The 21,781-nt window shown below is 37.9% G+C and overlaps 1 pseudogene; it reads right to left on the bottom strand.

The window, feature by feature from the left end:
* Positions 1–4,364: 4,364 nt before the first annotated feature.
* On the bottom strand, positions 4,365–6,487 carry LOC124520089 (ATM interactor-like; annotated as a pseudogene).
* Between the last annotated feature and the right edge of the window lie 15,294 nt (positions 6,488–21,781).

Here is a 21,781-nt window from a genome sequence, read left to right as displayed (position 1 = left end):
TTATTCTTACATATAGCCACAAATATTATTAAAACATTTTGCTTATAGTTGACGTAAAGATGGTGAATTGATTTGAATAAAAACTAGCTTAGTGATTATGAAGATAATAATTGAAATATATAACCTGGGGAAGTGTTAAATTGAATTAAGGAAAAAAATAGGTAAATACATACACCAAAAGTGAGAAAAAAAGAGGAATTAAAAAATATTTTTAATATGCTTGTAATGTGTTGACCTCCTGTGCTTTGTCTAGGATAAAGTCAGCAATGTGATGCTCTTGCTTAAGGAGCAAATGCCATTAGTGACATTCAGAAGTAAGCTGAGGATATTTAGGCATGGCTGTCTTCATTCTTTAATATTTTGTGTTAGCACCAGAAAAATACAAGGCATCATTTTCAAGTGTATTTTTATCCAATTATATGGCTTTGCCATGGAAACAGCATAATTGAATTAAATATTTTTTAAAAAAATAAAGAAAATAAACATCCTGAGGTTATTTTCATATAAAATATTCAGTATTTCCTCTTTATTTCAACAGCTGCTGCAGTTATTAAAAGATCAACTCCATTTCCATTGCTATATGTTCACGAAATCCTTTCCTACATTCCAAATTCATATTCTGGAGTTGGCATACATTGCTGCTATGCATCACATCACGGCATCTATTTAAAGTGAGGGACCAATCATGTGCTTGGATCAGAATAATTCTAGTCTTTCCTCTGGAGGAGAATTGCTACAATGAATATAAGACATAAACTCTGATAGGTATTTAATAACAAGTATTTTGTGCTTTATAACAAAGTCTTAATTCTCCTCCAAATATGTTCAGGGTGTAAGTTTAAATAATATTAAAAATTTAAACCAAGTAAGACCAATAAATTTTTTTCTAATTTGAATGGCAAAACTGATTCAGCTTTATCCTTTTTTCCATTATATTTTTATTGTGAAGCATTCTAAATATTCAAAAACTATAAAATAAGTATTTTTTAAATTTATCTTTGAAAATCTTAATGTTTTATCATTTTTTATATTATTAAACACACACACCCATTACATTCTAGATATAGCTTTAGTATCCTCTCTGTTCCCATTTCTTTCCCATTATCCCATAGGCAAAAATTATTCTCAATTTTGTGTTCTTATTCTCATGCATGTATGTACACACATATACATTATATGTACACATTGCATACATATGCATTATATATGACATATACAGTTATAAACATTTCATTGTTCTACTGGTGTTAAGACTTTTTGGTATTTTCTCATGATTATCCTGGAATTATGGATTTGCAGGAAGAGTACCATGTAAGTAAAATGATTTCCTCATCTCATCATATCAGAGAGCTACTGATTTCAACTTGACTTCTCTTTAGTGACATTATCCTTAATCATTTGGTTAAGGGGGTGTCTGCCTGGGTTCACTACTACAAAGATACTATTACTCTCCCTTCCACACTATTCGTTGGAAGTGAGTTACCAGGTTCAGACCACACTTGAGACAATTAAGTTTCCTTACACTATCTCATGTTCCTGTGATAAAAAATGCTAATCAAGTACAACAACTCAATCTAAGCAACCCATTAATGACCTAGACATTTCATGAATGAAGTTTGGGATCACCCCATCAGGCAAGGAACCATAACAAGCAGAGGTGCTTACTGAGAGCTAAAAGAATATGGAATTATTAAGGGAAGAAGAAGGCTTAAATATCTGCTACCATCATATGATTAGTCACAAAAATAAAAATTACATGCTTTATGAATACTCCTTAATTATTTTTAAAAGAATATGTGTGTGTTATATGTGTGTGTATATAATTTATCAGAGTTACATTAAAGGATATCAAAGAAGGACTCAGACTCAGCTAGAAAATGAATAAAAATCGCCCAAGGATGGATAAAGTGACTGTGTATTATTGTATGGTGAAAGATGACTGTTTTAAGTTTTTTTTAAATTCTCACTTCTCTTTAATCACAGAATTTTAGTTTTTACGAATAATCATAGGACATTTCAGGTAGCTAAGGTTTGGGAGGGAAACAGTTCTTACTTTACATGAAGAATTATGACATGCTCCATTTTTCTGTAACTCTACTGGCTGGATTAACAAATATTTTAAAAGAGACAAAAAAATTTTTTTGTAAAGCCAAAGATCACTGCATATATATTTGCAAAAAGCCATAAACGAACAAGCATTTCTCCCTGACTAGGAGAACTTAAATAAATGTTTGAACATTAAGGCAGTGACAATTCTAAAACATAATAAAATTCTAAGTTAAGGCTTTACGTCTGTTTTGAAACCCATGTTCATAGGCCACTGTGACCATAGCAAACTTTTATCTATCAGGTTAGGTTCATCTGTCCTGGATAAGTTATTGATTCACTATCAACTGTTCTATGGGATAGGAATTAATACAAACATCATCCATTTAATGAGTTATTAGTCCACTCCTTAGATTTGACTTTGAGGATTTAGTTTTCAGCAGCAAAGCCTGTGCCACAGAAGGAACTTTTTTTTTTTAAATAAAGTTAGAAAACTTATTGGCTGCACCGATTTTTCCTTTGCTGAAAGTTGGCCAACAATCAAGAATTCCTGATTTCCTAAACACAGAAAACCTCCAGAGCATGTGTGACCATGCTCCCATCTAAAAACGTGGATGTTCTTGATTACTGAAGTAGCTGGTATTCATCTTCTTTGAAGACTGGTATTGCTATCTAAATAAAGCAACAAAATGCAGAATGCCATAGTTCAGGTGGATCTGTTCTATACTTGTTATCCTCAAGGCACAAATGCTACCCTTGCTGGGCCAAAGTCTTTCCTTATTCCAGGAAACATGAGAGGTGGATGAAGATTCAGTTGAGAATAATTGATTGCACTCTTGCCCTATTCAAGCTTATACAAAGTATGGAAATTAAGGGGAGGGGGATGTCCTTTTCTCTTTCCATTATTCTTTTCCTTAACATTTAGACAAAACTCAGATCCAGCCCGTGGGTCCACTTTGAGAAGCAGCTCTGGAGCACCCCACCCCACCCCCACTACTGGGGAGAGCAGCAGGGGTGTTCAGAGGGCACATTCCAGTATGAGCTAACCGGGCATGATTCCACAACGCAGCGTTTCCGCGGTTGGGATGACAGACGGTCGCTTAGACCAGAAGGATCACTGTTTACACTGGGTGCTCGCCGCTACTTCTTGAAGCAGTAATTGTACAGAAACACGTCTTGTAAGGAAAGTACTGTACATTTACGTTGGGACCACTCCTAGTTTGTGTGGAGGAAGAATAGCACTGATTACATGAAGATGGTCTCAAAAGCTAAAGCTGGCTGTAGTTTCCCTTTGTCCCCAAGTCAGAAAAAAAGGGTGATGTCAAAGCAGATGAAGCTGCAGGCAGCCGGAGTCCCACGCTGTCTAAGCACTCGTGCTTGAATCTGCTGCGTGGCATCTGAGTTCTTTAGATTTACTATCAGGAAACAGGAATTTCTCTCCAGCACCGTCAAATATTTTAGGTGCAATTTAAGTCAAGCGAGTCACATTTCAACTGAAATGTTTTGCAGATTTGAAAAGTCGGCACCGTACTACCTGCTAAGCTTGGCTTCAGCTAATTGCCAGATGGGTTTTAAAGGTGTGAGATACACTTTTTTTTTTTTTTAGATGGGAAGACTAACTGTGAGAGGGCAAACGGAGGCAACACAGAAACAATCATTTTTATAATTTTTTTAACGTTTATTTATTTTTAAGACAGAGACAGAGCATGAACGGGGGAGGGGCAGAGAGAGAGGGAGACACAGAATCCCAAGCAGGCTCCAGGCTCTGAGCCATCAGCCCAGAGCCCGACGCGGGGCTCGAACTCACGGACGGCGAGATCATGACCAGAGCTGAAGTCGGGCGCTTAACCTACTGAGCCACCCAGGCGCCCCGAAACAATCATTTAAAAAAAATTTTTTTTTCAACGTTTTTATTTATTTTTGGGACAGAGAGAGACAGAGCATGAACGGGGGACGGGCAGAGAGAGAGGGAAACACAGAATCGGAAACAGGCTCCAGGCTCCGAGCCATCAGCCCAGAGCCCGACGCGGGGCTCAAACTCACGGACCGCGAGATCGTGATCTGGCTGAAGTCGGACGCTTAACCTACTGCGCCACCCAGGCGCCCCAATCATTTTTAGATCAACATCTTATACTTTATAATACACTCACTTCATACACGAATTTTGTGTTTACAAGTACGAAAGGCACAGAACCTCCAAGGACCGAAGTAAACGCATCAGTTAACTACGTTCAGTGGCCTTAACACTGTTGTCCTACCCTCCGTTCGCTGAACCCGAAAGGAAACTGTAAAGGCCTACCCACGCACGGACTTCACGTTTAGAAGTTGGAGACCGTGTGTAGTTCTGCGGTTTCTAGAGAGCTGAACCGAGGTTCCATCGTGTTCCAGGCCAAATCGGCCAGAAGAAAGTTGCCCATTGCGGTTTGAGTCTCAAAGGGTCTCAAAGCCAGAATTCATGGTCTGTGTTTCTGTGCTGTTCAGTTGAACTTTACTCTCTACAGCAGGTATGCTTTTAGCAGTGGAGATTCCTTCGGTTTGGGTCTCTGTGTCAGACGAATCCGTACTCATGGAAAAGCGGGAGTGTTTCAGAATACTTCCCAGAGGCAGATGGGGCTACTGTCTAAAAAAGAAGTTTAGGTCTGTCTGTGTTTGTATGTCAAACATTTCAAGGCCTAAGAAGCTCGAACTTCCCCCTACAGCTACAGGACTAGGCAGAGGTGTCTGCAAGGAAGACGTCAGTTTGGGTCTCTATGCCCAGCAATTCCAAGACTGGCTCAGGGGTCATGGTGTTAAGCTCACTCTCTTCAGTTTGAGTTTGGATATATGAGGCGGAAAAGAACTCCTCGATATCAAAATCAATTGCAAGATTCTGGGCTGGGCCAGATGGGAGCTGGGTGTCTTGTCCAGTATTCGTGTCAGACAATCGTCCAGTGTCTGACCAGGCAGGTTACTTGACAAAATGTTTTCTAAATCACTTAATAAATCTAGAGTCTGGGTCTGATTATCTGTCATGTTCTGTGAAAGAAGCATACTGTGCTGTGCGCTGAAGTTTATAATTGGTGCAGATTTCTCAGTGTCTTGATTTAAAGTCTTAGGGTGGTTCTGAGGTAACAAACCATGAGTGACAGTCCCTGCTACTAGGCTGCTACTTATGATATTGGCTGTGGAAACACCGTAGGATGCATGGACGCTCTCAAAAATGTCTCCACACATTACAGCTTGGCCCATCTGGACTCGGCCATCTGTCCGACACTGCATCGCGCTGGTCTGAGTTTCTCTGGAGATCCCACCTGACTGGTAACAGGCATCTGTGAACGTATCAGTCTGAGCAGCTGTGGAAGAGGTTACCTTAGAACTGGGTAAGAATGTCTGAGTGTGAACACTAACGGGAAGGGAGACTTGAGAACCAAACGTCAAATCCGTTTGAGAACAGGACGATCCGGAGGAATCGGGGCCGGCCCACTGTGGGGAAGGTATGAAGTGTTGTGTGGCATAAGACAGGTCCGTCTGTACGTTGACTGAAGAAATGCTATTCTTCTGACATGTGTTTCCTAGTTCTTGTAAAGGATTAGACAGGCTCTTACCCAAGTTCACCTGAACACCTGTACTAATTGGCTCCAGAGCAACAGGATTTACAATTTTTGAAAGAGGGAGACTCTCCTTGAGACAGCCAACCTTGGAATCTAGGCTGACGATCAGGGTTCCGACCCACAAGGGCAGTGTGTGCACAGCGCCAGGGGCGGAACCCTGATGATCCACGCCCAACACTACGGGCTGGGCCGAGGAGTTGGCTATAGGCACAAAGACAGGTGTGGGAGAAAACTGCAGAACAGGAAGTTTAACCAGAGCCACTCCGGGCTTGGGTAAAAGCAACTTCTGAGGGTATCTTGGAGGTGTTGTAAGAGTCTGCTTTCCGGCATTAGGGTTGCAAGATCTCCAAAAGAAGAAGTTTCTAGTTCTTGAGTGTCTGGTCTTGGAGCTGGCTGACTGCTCAATGACTCAGTGGTCTTATTGGACAGCTTCTGGCTGTGCAGGCAGTTTTCCATTTTCCTTTTCTTACTAGGTGGCTCCCTGTGCTCTGCAGGGATCTCGTGGCCAGTTTGGTAGATAGGGAACTGTAAGGCGGTCCTGCTGGCATAGGGACAGCCGCACGTTCACTGGAAGGTCTTGCCACAATCCTTGGGTGCCTTCTCAAGTCCCGCCTGGTGCCTTAGCAGTTGCTGCCCTTACTACACTTATGCTTCTTTTCGGCCTGCATTTTCATAAAGTGCTGTTTTGCGAGAGAAAGTTGAGAAAACGGTCTGTCAGGGCCTCTGGGGCATCCTTCAATTGGACAACAGAATTTCGGTACCATTTGCAAATCTTTTAGTATTGTTGGATTTACTATGCCATCCTGCAGGCGGTGGCTCTTGACCGGGTGCATGTTGAGCGCCAGGCTGTTGGGCAGGGTCAGGGTGCCCCAGGCCAGAGGCTGCCAGGGCTGCCACATGGCAGAAGGGCATCTGTTTTCAGTTTTAAATGGATTATTGCATAGATGGAAGCACAATAATGTATTTGTTTGATAATTACATGTGTTCTAAAGAGTGATGCATGGATGCCAATTTGTAAAGAAGAGGAAGGTGGTGAATTCATACTTGGTCAATGTAGCTAAGCTGGAACTATCATTCCCAGAATTCTTTCATTTCTATGGTTCCAGGTTAGCCTTGGTTGCCAGAAAAATTTGCATGAAATTTGGAAAGCGGAAGTGAAGTCCCAGATCTGTATCTGGTCCCAGGCACTACTGAAGCGCCTTCATTATTATTGCTGATTTGTTGGCTCATTTCGTTGGTGTGGAACAATGTTCAGTCCCTTGGATTCTCCAGTTTTTAATCATATCTCCTCCCTTAGCAGGGCTAAGTACTTGGCAAAAGGCACTTATTTCTTATACACGTCACCTGTATCTTTGAGGTTAGATGGAAAGAAAACTGTTTTAGTTTGTTTTCATATAGTTTTTCATCTTGAATTCCAGTTAGTCTGTCTGAGTTCCAGATTATCTTTGAACATATTACTATTTGGGTACTGTTTGTCCTTGCTTTCCCCCACTCTGTGTCCAGTTATTCTCATCAACTACCGTCCTGTTGACTGATGGCAATTTCAGCCCCCCACCAGATTCAAAGTCAATAGCCTTTCATACACTTCTTCACCAGCTCCTCTTTGAGGTCACTTAATAGTGACTTTCCTTTGGTCATCTGACTTTATATTATGTTTTTGGCCTCCTCTCCCAATTGTCTAAGGTCCAGTTATTTTAACAAATTTCTTATTCCATAGAACTCATATCGGTTCTGCTTCCTTGATTGACTGCAGTGATATGAGTACCTTCTTAATTTATCTTTCAAGTCTCTAAATCTCATTTTCATAGCTATGCGTTTGTCTCTGAGGCATGTAACTTACTCAATTCTTTCTTGGAATTTATTAATTCTGTGTTTACCAGATATGCTATTAGACAATCACAATTTTCTTTTTTATTCATTTCTCGCTTACTTTTTTTATTTTTATTTTTAAGTTTATTTATTTATTTATTTGAGAGAGAGAGAGAGAGAGAGAGAGAGAGAGAGAATACAAACAGGCTTCAGGTTCTGAGCTGTCAGCATGGAGCCCAACGTGGGGCTTGAACTAATGAACCATGAGATCATGACCTGAGTCAAAGTTGGATCCTTAATCAACTGAGCCACCCAGGTGCCCCTCACTTTCCTTTTTAATTTTAGAAATTAGTTTTTTGTTCTTTCTCTAAGTTATCTTTTCTTGTATTTTTTTGTCTTGTTTTATGTTCCTTATTTTACACTTTTAATAATTTTGGATATTCCGTTGTATAATATCTTTCAGATGGCCAACTATTTTCTGAAGTTTTCTGAAGAATCTCAATCTGCTCTTTATTGTGTCTATTGCCTCTCCTTTATGGTAAAACTTTATACATTTTGTAATTTTGAAATGTGAGCTCTTCTTCATGGATCGTTTTTAGTGGAAACCACTTTAGACCTGAAATGAGATATGCTCTTTTCCAGTGTGGTTTTTATTTTTTTCTGTCAAGCATCCAATGGTTTCACTGGTAAAGAAAATCATTGTATAGCAGCAGCAGCAGTACTAGTAGTAATTTTTAACTTGCAGAATGTGAAAGTCATTTAAAATCTAACCCTGATGCTTCTACTCAGAGGAGACTCCTATTCCCTAAACTCAATATGCACCTTGATTCATGTAAGTGATTTCATTATCTCCCCATACTTCGGGGAGAGTTTTTATTAGTACATACAGACTAGCATCCTCACTAAATTTTATCATCAAGACTTAAATTATTTCACATGTTTTATTATGGGTATTTGAATAAGTGGTTACTTTTGTCATTCAAACTATATAATTGTGCGTGCGTGTGTGTGTGTGTGTGTGTGTGTGTGTGACTATATAACTAGTAATGAGAAACAAAACATTTTGGTATTATATATTATCAGTGGATTTTATATGATTTAACTGTTAATCTGTATTAAGTTCTCGCAGATTAAAATTTTATAAAATTTAAGACCTTTTAGCATTTTGATATGTATACTGCTGTATTTTAATGTATTTTGTTTATTATGTTTTAGTATGTATTTAGTTAGAACATTAATCCCTTTGTACTTGAGCTTAGTATGTCAGTCTTGATAAATAACTTAATATTTCTGAGACATTATCACTTAGGAATAATACAAATACAGAAATTCCAAATACAGGAAACTAATTGATTTGGGGCTTAAATGCTAATGAAAATTGTGCCTGTATAATTATATTGAATGAAACAGAGACTTCATAAACCAAACACATTATAACCCAATGAAAACTCTTAATTTACAATAAATCCACTCATTTTTTTTCAAAAAAGAATTACTGATTACTTAACATGTGTTAGGTAGTGTGTTGGGAATTTACTGGTGAACAAAAGCTATTTCCTATCCTTATGACCATTTGCTAGTGGAAAAGGAGTACACTAAAAAAATATAATGACACTAAACATGTAAAACTACAACTAAGTGATAAATTAAAAATAAAATAAACACAAGACCTATGACAGGACGTGGCAGTGAGATAATGACCTAATCTATGGAATCATGGAGAGATTCCCCAAGGAAATGATGCTGCAGGCAATATTTAAAGTAGGTAACTAAGCCATGCAGATGGCTAACAGGCACATGAAAAGATGCTCAACATCAGTCATCATCAGAGAAATACAAATCAAAACCATGATGAGATACCACCTCACATTTGTCAGAATGGCTAAAATTAGCAACACAGCAAACAACAAATATTGGTAAAGACGTGGAGAAAAGGAAACCCTTTTGCACTGTTGGTGGGAATACAAACTGGTGCAGCCGCTCTGGAAAACAGTGTGGACTTTCCTCAAAAAATTGAAAATAGAACTACCCTATGACCCTGCAATTGGACAACTAGGTATTTATTTAAAGGATATGAAAATGCTGATTCAAAGGGGCACATGCACTCCAAAGTTTATAGCAGCACTATCAATAATAGCCAAATTACAAAAGAGCCCAAATGCTCAACTGATGAATATATATATGTATACACACACACACACACACACACACACACACACACGCAAGAATATTACTCAGCTATCAAAAAGAAATCTTGCCATTTGCAATGATTTTGGATGGAGCTAGAGTGTATTATGCTAAGCAAAATAAGTTGGGTAGAGAAAGACAAATGCCATATGACTTCACTCATACATAGAATTTAAGAAATAAACAGATAAAAATAGGTGAAGGAAGAAAAAAAAGGAGGAAGGCAAACCATAAGAGACTTTTAACTGAAGAGAACAAACTGAGGGTTGCTTGAGGGGAGGTAGGTTGGGGGATGGGCAAAATGGGAGGGCACTTGTGATGAACACTGGGTACTTTATGTAAGTGATGAATCACTAAATTCTACTCCTAAAACCAATATTACACTATATGTGTTTTTTAAGTTTATTTATTTATTTTGAGATGGGGGAAAGGCAGAAAGAGACAGAGAGAGTCCCAGGCAGTCTCCACACCGTCAGTGTGGAGTCCCATATGGGCCACAGTCTCATGAACCGTAAGATCATGACCTGAGCCAAAACCAACAGTCAGATGGTTACCTGACTGAGCCACCCAGGTGTCCCTATGCTATATGTTAACTAACTAGAATCTAAATAAAGCCTTAAAATTAAAAAAAAAAGTATAAATAATAAAGTAGGTAACTAGGAAAAGATGGGAGACAATGGGGGAGTAAAATTTTGGAAGATGAGACATCATGTGCAATTGAAAAATATTCAATTTAAGACAATACAGAAAAAGGGCAGGGCAGCTAAACCTGCTGAAATCGAGACCAGGATGCATGGTGAAATTTGGAAATAGGTGAGGAATGTACCATTCTATGCTACATATGTGACAACATGCTGAGAATATTAGTTTTAATGTAGGAGAGATTTGGAGCCACAGTAAATCTATGGGTGTGCATGGGAGAGGGAGATTTTTAAAAAGTCTTCTACTTTAAATTGACTAGTCTTCATTGATGGTGTCCAATCTTCTGTTAATCTCATATCAAATATTTTTATTTTAGATATAGTATTTTTTATCTCTAGGTGTTCAAGTTGGGTCTTCTTAAGAAAACTATCTTTCATGTCTTTCCTTATTATCCTAACTTTTTCCTCTACCTTCTTGATCATATGGAGTAGGTTTACAATAGCTTTTTTAACTTCATTATCTTCTAAACATTCTATCAATAGATAGATAGATAGATTGATAGATCAATAGATAAATAGATTCTGACTCTGTTATCATTCTTTTTTTTTCTCTTCATTAGGGGCTTTATATCTATTTTTACATGCTTGGAAATTTTTTATTAAATGTCAGATATTGTGGATTTTGCTTTGTTGGTTGCTGGATGGACTTGTTCAAGGTAAGCAAATTAAAGGCATAAAAGTATATATTAAATAAGTTAAGTTCTGGGGGTGCCTGGCTGAGTCAGTTAAGCAACCAACTCTTGATTTTAGCTCAGGTCATAACCTCACAGTTTCATGAGTTCGAGTCCTACTGACAGCACAGAGCCTGCTTGGGGTTCTCTCTCTTTTTATCGCTGTCCCTCCCCTCTCTCTGTCTCTCTCAAAATAAATATAAAAACTATATACATACATATGTATGTATGTATATATATGTGTATATATAGTTTAAGTTCATTATTATTTTTTTAACGTTTTATTATTTATTTTTGAGAGACAGACAGAGATAGTGTCAGTGGGGGGAGGGGCAGAGAGACATCCTGATCCGAAGCAGGCTCCAGGCTCTGAGCTGTCAGCACAGAGCCAGACGTGGGGCCTGAGCTGAAGTCGGACACTTAACCGATTGAGTCACTTACGCACCACCATTATTATTTTTTCAAATATATATGTTCTTGGGGTGACTGTATGGCTCAGTTTGTTGAGTCAGACTCTTGATTTTGGCTCAGGTCATGATCCCAGGGTCATGGAATCAAGCCCCTCTTCCGGCTGTTCAGTGAGTATGGAGGGTGTTTACAATTCTCCCTCCCTCTCTCTTTCTCTCTCTCTCTCTCTCTGCCCCTCTCTCCACTCGTGCTATCTCTGTCTAAACAAACAAACAAACAAACAAACAAACAAAAAAGGTATTTTCTTTGACTGAGAAAAGATCTCTATTGGGGCTTAAAAATATGTCAAATAGTGCACACTGGAAATGCAAACACTGGCATATACTGGACCTGACATCCTGTCATTGAGTTTGGATCCAAAATAGATTAAAAACACAAAACTTTCTAAGTGTCCATATATTTTTGTATGGTCAACTATTTTATTCTTTTGTTTGGTTGATTGGGAAATTCAGATTTGGAAGTACAAGGAACTATGGTGCCAAAGTTATCTTTTTCTTACTAAACTATGTAGTTCTTGAGGAAGAAATTATGTCATAGTCACTACTGTGTTTTATTATAAGGATATGGTATCCTTTCTTAAATTATAAATATTCAAGAGTTTTCATTATTAAATATTACTAGTATGAAATAGAATATGAATGATGTCTTAACCTGTAAGACAAACTTCTTTAGATGATACATATTTTTGTAATAAATCCAACCCACACATAACAAATAAGCCGTCCTTGTGAGAAATTCATTTTTAAAGTAATAATCCTATCAAAATCACACAGTTCTTTTGACCAGAGGTTATGCTCCCATTGCTGCAACTTTTCAACTGATGACATAACTTTCAGGATAAGAGTGTTTAAAGATAAGCACATATACCTTATAGTTAAAAAAAAACATTTTTTTGCATACAGAACAATATACAAAATAATGTATCCTCTGTCAAGTTTTGTCAAATGTTAACTGCAGATTTCATGTGTATAAATTCATAAGCTTGATAAAGCATTCATTTGAGATTTTTAAGTTTTAACTGAATGCTATCATATTATACATGTTCTTTGGGTAATTTGCTTTGTTTTCTTTATACATTTTTTTTTACTGAGTAATATTGATATATACCATTCCACATCATTGAAGTTCAGTTAGTTTCACTGTATATTACTTTTCTGTCCTTGAATTTCACATAACTGAAATCATACAGTATATACTATTCAGTGTCTAGCTTCTTGCACTTAACATTCTGTCTGTGGGATTCAGCCATGTTGTTGCATGTAGCTGTATTTTTTATTGATATGACTGGTTAAGAATCGGAAATGACATAGGATATAATTGTATGCAGAGTTTTGGACTTCTTCCACAGTCCTCTATGCAGTATGTTCATTACTTTGTCCCTAGTTTTTCATCCGCTTTGCCTCACAAAGTCTCTGACCTCTGCCTTCCCTTCCCACTGAGATCAGAGCCGTCTTGGGGTGTAGACTCCTGCAGGAAGAACCTGAAAATGTCCTCAAAGAAGATAGGGTTAGACAGATTTTACTTGCTGTGCTTCTCTTTTCTCAAGGATAGTGTCTTTTAGATAGTTTCTTAATTTTTCCAGTTTCTTCAGATAATTTTGTTTTATTTTATCCCATTTTAATAATTGTTTTTGACAACAAAAGTTATTCTGATACCAGCTATTTTAACATTCCTGAACTACAGAAAATCCTTTGTGTATAATTTTTTTGTGTTTTTTAAATGTATTTTAGGTAAATTTATCTTTTCCTTTCAGATTTCTTATGTCTTCTTAAAGAAATTGAATCTATGTAGTTAAAAAGACATTTTACCATTTTTTTTCTGGTACAATTTTTTTTTAATTTTGCTTTTTGATTTTAAATCTATGATAAACCTGAAATTTATTTTTATGTATGTTTTCTATTTGGTTTTCTTGTGTAGGTAAACAGTTATTTGAGCAACTATTTATTAAATAATGCACAGAATTATTTATACAATCTGCTTAAATATGTATAGAAAGTATAATGCATTTTATAGAGTAAGTCTTTTTAAATATTTACTTAGATTACATTTGTTGAGAAGCCTATTATGCCAGGCACTATGCAGCCTACAGCAAAAAAATATAGCTGCATTTTGGGGATGGATTATGCTAATTGAGAAGACTCCAATTCTAAAACAATGCCATATGACTAAGGTTTACCTATTCATAGACACTCTTAATGAATCACAGATTCACTTTTGCTATATTTTTACAATGCCTCTGTTAGTCAGGATTTTCCAGAGAAACAGAATCAACAGAATCTGTGTGTGTGTGTGTGTGTGTGTGTGTATGTCTCTACACTATCTACTGAGTAATTACAAGGAATTGGATCATGTGATTATGGAGGTGGGCAAGTCCCAAGAATTGCAGGGCAAGTAAGCAAACTGGATATCCAAGAGAGCCAATGGTTTAGTTCCAGTCCAAGTCCAAATGCCTGAGACCCAGGAGAGTCAATCGCATAGTTCCCATTAGAAGGCTGGCAGGCTCAAGACCTAAGAGCTGTTGTCTTGGTTTGAGATTAAGGTGGAAAGGAAACCAGTATCTACCTCCATTTAAAGGGGGTCAGGCAGAAAAGGATTATCTTTTATTCAGGAGAACATCAGATGCTTTGTCCCATTCAGGCTTTCAACTTATTGGATGTGGCCCATCCAATTGGGCCTCATCATGAGGAGTAGAGAACAATCTACTTTAGTCAGTCTGCCAATTTAAATGTTAATCTCATTCAAAAGCACCTTCAAAGAAACACCCAGAATACTGATTGATCAAATATCTGGACACCCAGTGGCCCAGTCAAATTCACATATGAAAGTAACCATTTCAGCCTCCAAATAGAAATGGTTAACAAGCAGGCACAGTAATTCATTTCCTATTTTTATTTGTCATAATAAGCAACAAGGAAATGTTATATAAATGCCATTTATTATTGGAAAGCATTTTTTGATGCTTAAGTCTCAAGCTTTGTGGTAAGTACTGGAAAGTTACAAAACTACTCTATGATATTAAAGAAACAGTTGTGGGACGTGATTAAATATGAGTAGGCCAGGAAGAACTTGCAGGCAGAAAAGATGGCTTGCCAACAACTCTCAGGTAGCCAAAGAGTTTGATCAAGAAACAGAAAGAAAACCAATGTGGTGAATCATAGTATAGATCAAAGCAAAGATTTGGGTCTACATTCTAAGAAAAATGAAAAGAAATTGACAGCTTTCAAACAGAAGAGTAACATATTCAATTTTCATTTTTGGAAGATCATTCTGTCTTCTCTGTGAAATATATGAGATAGAGATAGGGTCAAAATTGGATGAATGTAGTATAGTTATAAAAGACACGGTGATCTGAACAATAGCAGAGATACAGAGAACTAACTGTATATACAAATAGAGGAGGAATTGATAGCATTTACTGAATGATTGGGTTTAGCGTAGGATAAAGGAAGGTGTCAACAATGATCCTTTTGCTTTTTGATCTAAGGAATTGTCCAAGAAATTCTAAGGAATTACCATTTGCTGAGAGGTAAATGCTACAGGAGAAACATATAAGAATGAGGTCCAAGAGGTAAGTTGGAGAAGGATTGAAGAGAGATGGGGAGAGATTCTTGATGAAAGTTCACAGCTAAGGGGATATGCCTCAGTCTTCTGTAAATCAACATTTATGGAAATTCAGTCTCTTAGTTCTTGAGTTCCTTTCTTCTGGGGCACCTGGGTGGCTCAGTCAGTGAAGCATCCAACTTCAGGTCAAGTCATGAGCTCATGGTTTGTGTCTCTGAGCCCCACATTGGGCTTTGTGCTGATAGCTCCGAGCCTGGAGCCTGGTTCAGATTCTGTGTCTTCCTGTCTCTCTGCCCCTCCCCTTCACACTCTGTCTTTTTCTCCCTCAAAAACAAATAAATAAATAAATAAACATTAAAATAAATTAAGTCCCTTTCTTCTGAGACCACCGCATGAACTTCGCCATTTCATAACCTCTGACTCCGTATTAGGTTGAAATCCTTTCACAAAGTTCTTATTAAAGTTTTTGCCCTTTATTATTTGATTTGTTCTTTAGGTTAATGTCGCAGATTTGAGTCTGGAGTTCTCTCTTGTCCAGCAAGAGAGCAGATGTGAGAGAGGCTAATGTCCGGGAGGAGACAAGAGTCCCGAGTAAGGGTCCTTGCTCCATTTTTATTACGATGAGAAGGCTTATAAGCATGATGGACATGCATAAAGAGACAATGAAACGGTGAATATTAACTCATGTGAGTGAGACAAAAGGGGTTTGTTTCAAAGATACCCACTGTTAGGGGTTTGGGTCAATTCAAAACAAAATCCTGGTGCCAGGCAGATGGTTGTTTACGGTAGGCACAAGGTGCCAGTCTGCTTATTTTAGCTTGCCTAGGGGATAAGACAGATACAGCATGCTACCTCAGGGTCAAGAAGGCACCTTTCTTTTGCTAGTTAGCTCTACTCTGGGCAATTTCACCCTGTGTGGTCTATATTCCTGTTCACCTGTTTACCTATTCTGGATCTTCCCTCCTGTGAAAGCAGCTTTCTGCTATTGTACTATGTTGGGGCACTTCTGCCCTGTTTACCCAATCTACAATACTTTCATCCTGTGGCTTCCTATTCCTATGCCTTTGTTCTATACTTCTATGCTGGGGGCACTTTGGCCCTGTTTAGCTAATCTTGGATGCTTTCATCCTAAGCCTGGTTAACCCATTGGTGCAAGCGCAGGGAATTCCTAAACTTATTCTCCACAGGTTTACATTCTCCTTTCCCTAAGTTTTTAGAAAAGGGACTGACTCCTGTTTGGTCACTAAATTAAAATTCTTAGAATTAGTGCTGATGTCACTCTGTCCATTCATTCAGTCAAATATTGATGCTAAGGATACTATATTTATATATAGTGTTTAGTCAGGCCTTGACTACATGTCTGTCCCCAGAACAGAGTGACCTCCAATTGGATTCCACATACACTAAGAAAGGCAGAGGACACTATCAATAAGAGAATATATGGTCAATTGTCAGCCACCTATTTCTGAAATATCAGATCAGATGGAGATTAAAAAGTGTCTACTAAATGTAGCATCAGTGAGTTTATTTATGTTCTTAGAGCAGTTTAATCAAGCAGTGGATGTGGAAGATTAACTAGAGGGGGAAAAAACTTCATGGAAATTGAAGAAGATGCATCTGTAGACAAGAAAATGCATGCCTGACTGAAACAGGACGGAGAAATCAAACATCTGTTTGTAATTATTGATTGTGTTTGTGTGGGGAATCAATGACTAATGATGGTGACTGGAAGTTCTGATACCTTGCTGATCAGCTCAAAACTCAAAATAATTTCCCTGAAACTCTAATTTGAACAATAAACACAATTCTCTTACAACCACGCACACACTCAAACACGATTTTATCATCAACCCTTCCAAGTGTACAATTAAAAGACATACTTGGTTGGCTCTTGTCATTTTCATTTTTAGTTTCTTTTATGCACTAATATATTTGAACCATCTCAGAGCTTCTCACATGGGCCTACTATTTCCCCACCTTCATTCCATCCTCTTCAGTGTAAGAGCATGAGAGTGGGCCCTTTTGATTGCAATGCAAGGCCTGAGTAAGCTTTAGATTGCCGGGGTCTCCACCTCGAAGGCAGCCCTCTCCCAAAACACATTGCCAGCTACACAACTAGATGAAGAGGCCACCACCCCTGAAGTTTACTTTGTTTTAGAGATTTCTGGTTGACTTAGATAATTTCCACAGCTTATTTCTTCCATCCTGTGTTTTAATCCCCCTCGTTATGTTTTAAACTCACCAATAAAGAATGAACCCATGAAACCCCTAGTCACCCCAACCTCAACCCCAGCAAAAACAGAACGCAGGCACATGTGCTTTCTCTTTCACTCTCTCATTTTCTTTCTCTTTCTCTCTTCTTTCTCTCCTTCTCCCTGAAACCTCACTGTGTGGCGTGTGTGTGTGTGTGTGTGTGTGTGTGTGTGTGTATATATATATATATATAATATATAAGTTCCCTGATGGTTGTTGCTGAGATGTATCTTGCACTGACAGTAGGAGCCACAAGGACTGGTCCAACCACAACATTGGCTCAGAAAGGAGGAATGTCTGTCGGGTCTCCTGGTGGGTACAGCTGGCATTTCTAGCCAATGGCATCATTATCGATAGGCTGAGACCAGCACAAAACAATTTTCCTACCACCTGGTTTGGATTTGGTACCCTAAAATGTCCCCTCACCGCCATGATAATATTTTCATCATGTGTCTCAGATGTGAGAGTTCCTACTTAGTTGGTCCCATCCTTTTGGCTTTGGTTATTGAAATCACTTTAAGAGCAAGTTCTACCAATACCTTCTTTCAGGGGAGTACACGGCAAAGTTAATTTCTTTGAACGTTTGTTTGTCTAAAAATGTTTTTATTCTACCTTTACACTTTATTTGTAGTTTGTCTGACAATGAGATTCAAGATCGAAATAATAGTAATTCAGTATTTTGAAGGCCTTACTTAGTATCTTATAGCTTCATGGAAGTCTGAAACCATTTTGCCATTTTGAATGTTGATCTTTTGCACATAAGCATGAGTTGCCCACCCCCTTAATTTCTGGAACTTAATGAAATTTACCTTGGTTTTTCATGCCTTAAAGTTTCATGTGAGGGCCACATGGGTGGCTCAGTTGGTTAAGTCTCCAACTTTGGCATAGGTCATGATCTCACAGCTCATAAATTCTAGCCCTAAGTCAGGCTCTGTGCTAACAGCTCAGAGCCTGGAGCCTGCTTCAGATTCTGTCTCCAGTCTCTCTCTGCCCCTCCTCTGCTTGCACTCTGTCTTTCTCTCAGTCTCTCAAAAAGAAATAAACATTAAAAAAAAACTTAAAAATAATTTAATGTGATATACCTCAGTATAGGTCTATTTTTATCCATTGTGTCGGGGACTCTGTTGGCTACCTCAATCTAGAAGGTTATCTCTCAATTGCATTAAATCTTATTGAATAGCTTTTTTGATAGTCTTTGTTCTACTTTAGTTATTTTTGCTATTTCTCACTCATTATTAATCAAAAATAACTTTTTATTCATAATATTTTGATCAAGCAAGCAATAAGAAGTAGGTCAAAAATATTTTTAATGTAACTTGGAGATTTTTACTGCAATGAAAGAGATGTATGATGTTTGCTCTTATTACAAAATTAGCTGACATCTCTACTCTTCTCTTCCTTCCTTACCTACAAAGATAGGAATAGAATAAGGGATAAATCAGAAACTCTGCAGGGTATTCACAAACAACACTAAAATGATCTTGGAAACAAGTGATAAGACAGGAAAATAAGGTAGCTTTTTATTGTGAATTTGTTGCTAGTCAGTAAAATATAAAAAATTAATCAGTAAAATATACAAGTAAAATATAATCAGTAAAATATCAGTGTCATATAAAAGGACACTGGCTCTCAGTGTCAAAACGAAACAGCAGTTTGAATCAATTTTCTTAACTGGATAAAATTGCCAGGGTTGTGGGCGAATTCACTCCTTCACTCAACTGCCATTGGCTAAATGAGACAGCTCATCTGGTACAGTGCATAAAATAAACTAGAACTCACCAATAATTAAGCCAGACTTCCTCTTCAGAACATCTTGTGTATTGTGAAGGCTGTCCAATAAATAAAACTAAGTAATTATGAGATCAGTGCTGCTTTTGATTGTGTTAATTGAAGAAGCTTCTCCAACTTTCTCTCTTTTTAAAACAATTGTTAATGTTTTCATTTCATTTTTGAGAGAGATGGACAGAGTGTGAGCAGGGGAGGGGCAGAGAGAGAGGGAGACACAGAATCCGAAGCAGGCTCCAGGCTCCGAGTTGTCAGCACAGAGTCCGACACGGGGCTCAAACTCACAAACAGTGAGATCATGACCTGAGCCGAAGTCAGACGCTTAACTGACTGAGCCACCCAGGCGCCCCTCCAACTTTCTCTTACAAAGCGTGGTTTTAGGGTTTTGCTGTGAAACTTATATGAACATTAGAATATGAGGTTATTGAGAAGTGGTCATCCAGGCAGGCTTCTAGCGGCATAGTCAAATTCAAAAATGGCTGAGAACTTCCAGGAAAAGATCTAGAAGCTACAAAGATACAGAGTTTAATTTTCTTGCACATTCCCAGGAACTCAGTATGAAGTCACTCTTGTAGCCTCCAGTCAGGAGGATGGGCTACAGTCCTTAAGAGGGCACATCTTAAAGCAGATCTCACACAGAAAATTGTGGTGTAGATCTATGGGTCAAAGAAGAAGCTCCATGCCTTTGGGTGGTCACTGAGGCTGCTGTGGAAATGGAATGTTAAACGTTGACAAAGGATTTGGCCTAATTTCACAGTTTTTCTTTTCTTGTTTTAGAAATGACGGTGTTTTCAATAGCACTAAGAAGTGTATTTTATACTGTAGCTGTATCACATCACGTCTGTTCAAAAATGTTAATTGAAAGAGTTTCTGATAAATTGTGTGACCATTTAAAAGGTAGCATTTTTGTCTGATGGCGTCACAGCAGCTACTATCTGTGTCTCCCTTGTTCAGGTCATTGCACAGCCCTATTAATTTGCCTTTAACTTGCATTTTAAAATATTACAGATCTAGGCCAGAACTTCAAGTATTTTCAGTTTAGTCTCTATTACTGAGGTCACATAGTGCTATTTATGATGTATTTGAGTGGGTGTGCGTTTTAATCACTTGCAACAAAGATTCTTTTAATACTTTTCTTTTTAACTTTTAGGTTTTAATTTTTATCAAATTGGGCTTTTCATGCCCTCATTTGAATTTGTTATATTAACAACAGTAATCTCTGAACTGTGTAGAAAACAGGCAAAAGGGAGAAATTTGTTCACAATCAATAATTTTTATTTGATTCTAATTTCTGATACTGTTGTCTGATGTAATATTATTGTAATCCTAGACATTCTGGGCTAGTGACACATAAATGGGACATTTTGATGCAGTATTTAGCAGCTGTAAGGCTGGTTAAGGGAAAACTCAGTCCCACTGGCCAATTTATAGAGTCACAAGTGAGAATAAACTGACAAACGAGGACCAGAAATAGGTGACTTACTTAGCCGTCCATAGTCCCACAAAATGTTTACAGAAAAGTGAGAACTAAAACACAGTTGTATTGACTTTCATTATTTTATCATTTTATCTAATTTGTATTCCTCTATGTCATTATTGTGATATGGCTCCGATCAAAGCCAGATTTGTTTTGGAATGATTTGACAGTTTTTGCATGACTTATGCAACCAATTAGTAATTGTCAACCTCTGTAAGTCCCAGGCCATGCTCTAAGGCCTACGCCTTAATCCTAGGTGCACACTAGAGTCACGTGGGCAGCATTAAAAATAATATGATCACCTAGACCCTATCCCTAGAGATTCTGATTTAATTAATTTACAGTTGTACTTATACATTTAAAAAGCTGTCTAAGAGAATCTAATATGTAGCCGGGGTTGAGAATCTCTGCTGTGTGTTACGCAGCACTGTGGTTTCAACCATGTACATTTCAGACACTCAACAACATGTAAACCTAAAATCAAGAATAAAAAGTTTGGAAATGGACTTACATTTATTCATTTATGCTCCTTCTCAGACAGGAATCTGTCTTACTGCATGTCTGATGTCTAATTATCCACTGTGGGTAAAGTTTCATTACCATAACTGGTAACTCCAAACTTCTTTCTTAGTCTAAACTAAAATATCCTTTTTTGCACTCAGAATTACCTTTGTAATTATGTTTTCTTAATTTTTTAATGTTTTTTTAATGTTTATTAAAAAAGAGAGACAGACAGACAGACTGCAAGTGGGGGAGGGGCAGAGAGGAGCAGGCTCCAGGCTCCGAGCTGTCAGCCAGAGCCTGATGCTGGGCTCGAACTCACGAACTGTGAGATAATGACCAGAGCTGAAGTCAGATGCTTAACTGACTGAGCCACCCAGGCACCCCTGTAATTAGGTTCTTTTTCAGAGAAGCTTAACGTTAGATAATTTTACTAAGTACTTATTCTTATATCTTCATAATATTCTTATGAATACTAGTGACTTTATCCACTGAACATCAGTATTAATTTTTTTCCAGTGGATACACATTTTGAATTATTTCATTGCTATTTATAACAAATGCAGCTGCCCCTTTTTGCAGTTAATCAGGTCTGAACGTTCTGCCCTTCAAATTACAGAGGACAAAAAACTTCCCTTTACCAGGATTCTAGTTCCGACGACTTACAGCTTGTAGTAAGTTATGGTTTCATTCTCTTTTGGGAGATCTGAACTGAATTGGGAAATCTAAAAT

This window comes from Lynx rufus, unplaced genomic scaffold (assembly GCF_022079265.1).
Source record: "Lynx rufus isolate CCGP_SWC_20201006 ecotype Redwood Valley unplaced genomic scaffold, mLynRuf1.p SCAF_3, whole genome shotgun sequence".
NCBI classification, from domain to species: domain Eukaryota; kingdom Metazoa; phylum Chordata; class Mammalia; order Carnivora; family Felidae; genus Lynx; species Lynx rufus.
The sequence above is the reverse complement of the archived record's forward strand: the minus strand, read 5'-3'. Positions and strand labels throughout refer to the sequence as shown.